General features: G+C 36.8%; 1 long non-coding RNA gene across 1 annotated transcript; it reads left to right on the top strand.

The window, feature by feature from the left end:
• Positions 1-880: 880 nt before the first annotated feature.
• LOC141639014 (uncharacterized) lies at positions 881-3,237 on the top strand. The gene is made up of 3 exons (XR_012542336.1): positions 881-1,037; positions 1,135-1,244; positions 3,099-3,237. It is a non-coding gene; the product is annotated as an uncharacterized LOC141639014 (long non-coding RNA).
• The last annotated feature ends 1,020 nt before the right edge of the window (positions 3,238-4,257 follow it).

The following is a 4,257-nucleotide window of genomic DNA, read 5'->3' as shown; positions in this document are numbered from 1 at the left end:
GTAGTCCTTGCTTAGTTGTTTAAAAGTCGTAGTTAGAGTTTGGTCATAGCTAGTGGAGTTATTATCCTTTTTATAGAGTTTCGAACTAAAAATTTTTGAAAATGTTTTACTGTTTTCCACTGGTTTTAACGTCAATGAGTGGTAAAGCTCGTTATTGGAGACGTCCGATAATTGGTTTTCTCATTTGTTGGTGTAAAAATATATATTTTTATGTCTTTGATTTGGAATGTTGATGTTCTTGAACGCAGTGACGAGGATTTTCCGTTCCATTGAAAAGACACTTATACTTCATACGTCCATATTTTGAAGATTTTGTTTACTTGATTTTAAGGAGATAGACCTACATATATACAATGTTCCTTATTCTAAGTTTCGGGGACGAAACTTCTTAAAAGGAGGGATGATTGTAACACCCCGTAAATTCGAAAAACCTTTATTATATTTTAAAAGTAATATTTTAATCTATTTTAATTTAATATTAATTTATTTGAAATAAAATCTATTTGATAAAATATAATCTTATTTTATTTTGAAGAAATGTAATTATTTTTGATAGTTTAGAAATGTTTAAAAGTGATTTAAACTATATTTAAACCTTTTCCTTTGATAAAATAAGATTTCGGATAAAAGTCGTAAAATCGGGATTTTCCCATTTCTTACGGTCGTTGGGTAAACGAGTTTGGATATTGGGCATATGAGTACTTAATCTTTTAGTAAAATCGTGTTTAAGAACTTTAATTTTCTCGAAATCGCGTTCGACTTAATATTTCTAATTTCTGTCGAAACGAACCAAAACGTAAACAATTGAAACTCACCCAAACACCCTACCCAAAACCATGCACCCTCCATCCTCCAAGGGTCTCCTCTTCATCTTTCATTTCCTCAATTCTCATTCTATCACTTCCTTCTCTCAAACACCAAATTCCTCTCAAAATAACCTCCTTACAATCCCTAAATCCACCATAACTTCTTCATTTCTCCACCAAATCGCATAAAAATTATATATTCGGAATCCTCCCTTCAATCCTCATCTACTAGTAAGCTTTATTTTAATTTCCCCCAAATTTTGTTTAAGACACTTTTTTTAGGGTTTCGAATTTAAGCTTAATAATTGTGTTTTTGTTGTTCTGATAGGTGAAGAATTTGAAGATGAGTTAGGTGACTCATATGTTGTTGAAGATGAAGAGTAATTTTGGGTTTTAGAAGATTTCTCAAGTTATTACTTGTCTCTTTGCTAACTTAAGGTAACTATTCCGAGTTACTCGACGAATTAATGTCACATTAGTAGTTGTATTCGTTGTTTGTTGTTGTTGTTGTTGTTTGTTGTTGTTGTTGTTGTTTGTTGTTGTTGTTTGAGACGATCTTGTTGATAAATGAATGAATGGAGTAAGATGAGTATGCTTATGTTTAATTTATGTTAACCATTTGTATATTATTGTTTAGAACAAATTTGGATGAGGAATTATGTGTTGTGACAAGTCCGCATGTTGGCTGGAACGTCACAGTACGGACCGAGACGTTTTCCAATGTTTCCAAAAATATGACAGATTGAACGGCATCGAAAAATTAGGTGGTTTAGCCACTTGAATCACTCAATTCGGAGTCCGTATGAGTAAATGGCGTCGTTTTATCGATAAAATTTATAGAAAAGTTTACCCTTGTGTGAGACGGTTATTTATACTATTTTATTATGCGAGAATTTAATTGAATTGGATATTTTGTAAGTTGGAATATATTTCCTTATGTTGATAGTTTTTCACATGATAGAAATTGGAAATAGCATGAGAATGATATTGTGATGGGCGGAAATCTTCGCATCGAGAAAACTTGGTCGTCTAATTTCTTCATCCCAGCAGTGTCGCGCGGTGAAGAGGAACAATCAGATAAACAAGAGGAGGTGGTGCCAATTTTGTGATTTGGGCCAAAGTAGGCCAAGACTCTGAGCTGGGCCAGATTGACCGAACGAGTTTGGTCAAACTAGGTTTAAACCGGTCAGCCTCGATTTGACCAATGACCCGTCATGGACTAGGGTCGAGGGTTTGTCTTTGAGGTTAGTTTGGTTGTTATTGGATGTTTTATGTTTATGCCTTGATATTTGTAATTATCATTTCACATGTTGGTTGTTGGATGCTTTGGATGCCTTATGCTTGAGTCTTATTGCCTCTTTGCCATTTTAGCTTGTTCTCATGGATTATGGTACTGTTGGTTAGCTGGAATTTGGATTATTATCGATATTGGAGATATTGTTGGATTGTCAGCTGAATATGCTCTTGCGTAGTCTTTCATATGCTAGGGTGTGTATGATCTTTTGTGTGTGCAAGTGTGGACTCTTTGCCCCTCTTATGATTAATTGGGTGTCCTACTTGTCTTGTGTGGTGTGGGCTAAAGTATTCAAGCTGGGACTAGGTACTAGGTGAGTATTTCGGTCTTCGTCATAGATAGGCTATTATAGTCTTTGACGAGTATATGTTCACCGCTTAATAGCCTTTGTGTCTTAGCTTGGTGGGCTTATATCCAAGTTAGGGCATGACCTCCTGACGTACTCTTAGAAGTATGTGGTCAGCTTAAGTACTAGCCAACCCTTTGGTGGACTCCTTAGGGGTACTCATGTGTGTGATCATGGGTCTTGGATGCGGTATTTTCCGCATGTCGCTAGGTCTGCGCAGGTTTAGGACTAGGGTGTTTACCTTACCTCGTGGTATAGACTCGAGTTACAGAGTGACTATTGACTGTCCTAAGAACTTATGCCTGTCTCTAGATATATTGTCCTTTCTTGTTTGATGATTCTATGAATCATAGAAGGTGAGATGCAAGCCGGCTATGGTTGATAGAGTTTGGATTCCTGGATGTTATGTGATTCACATGATAGTGTAGTATGAGTCGGTCTAGTATTCACATGCTAGGACTATGTGTTGTCGTATTGTTGTTCACATGATAAGCATGATTGTCTAGCATCTATATGCTAAGGCTATGTGTTATTCATATTCATATTCTTATGTTTACATGTTATATTAATTATGACATTTCGTGGCTGGGAGAACTCGGAGTTACTCCCCACTGACTGTGGCTTTCGTATTTGTATAAAATGCGATTGACAGGTAGGTGATGGATATATGGGGTACATGGACGAGCTAGCGAGCAAAGTAACCTTGGGACCTAGATTGGCTTTATTTTATTGTGACCCTTGAACACTTTTTATGTCATATACTTTCTAGGGACATATGTCTCACTTTTTGATACTTGGGTTGTATAACTTTATTTCGCGACTTTAGCGATGTTTTATTTATGAGGTTTATTTTGGACCTTACATGTTTGACACCTTCCCATTTGGATATTTTTATAACAGGTTCAGGTTTTAAAAATTACAGGTTTTTACCCAAATGAACCTATTACAAACATATCCATGCAGTTTTTATCTAGAATTATGTGTTTACTTTTCCGCAATAAATGAGGGTGTCACAGCAGGTGATGGCAAATTACGCTACCTTGTCGATCCCTCTCCCCCTTCGCCTAGTACTAGGGCCACTGCAGATGTAAGGGAGGCCTTTTCAAATTATCAAAAGGAATCTGCTGCAATTAAAAATGTTTTGATTTTTCCAATGGATCCTGGTTTACAAAGGCAATGTGTCAAGTTTCGTGATGGACATGAAGTATTCTCGAGGCTTTCAACTATGTTTTCTCAAGCCCCGAGAATAATTCAATATGACACTGCAATTCGTTTCTTTGAGGCTAACCTCAAAGATGGTCAACCTGTAAGTTCACACGTACTTAAAATGATTGAGTACGTGGAAACTTTAGAGGGGTTAGGATGCAAGATCCCCGACGAACTTGTGGTGGACCGAGTGGTCCACTCTCTCTCGCACGTCAAAGGATTTACCCAATTTAGGGTAAATTATAATATGACGAACATGAGAAAGAGTTTAGATGAGCTCCATTCTCTGCTTGTGCAAGCAGAAAAGGATATGGGATTGAGTGGGAGTACAAGGAAAGATGTGCTTGCGATAAACGTGAAGGGGAAGAAGCAGTTTAAGAGGAATGCAGGTAAGAAGCCCATACAGGTGGAGGGAAAAGGTAAAACAATAGCGAATTGCTCTACCAAGCCTAAACCTATAAAGGGTAATCCTCTTAAAGATACTTGTAATTACTGTAATAACAAGGGACATTGGAGGCGTAATTGCACGAAATACTTGGATGACATCAAAGCTGGCATTATGAAGCCAACATGTAATTTCTCAACCGAATCTTTTATGATAGACA

Source organism: Silene latifolia, unplaced genomic scaffold (assembly GCF_048544455.1).
Source record: "Silene latifolia isolate original U9 population unplaced genomic scaffold, ASM4854445v1 scaffold_249, whole genome shotgun sequence".
NCBI classification, from domain to species: Eukaryota; Viridiplantae; Streptophyta; class Magnoliopsida; order Caryophyllales; family Caryophyllaceae; genus Silene; species Silene latifolia.
The sequence above is the reverse complement of the archived record's forward strand: the minus strand, read 5'-3'. Positions and strand labels throughout refer to the sequence as shown.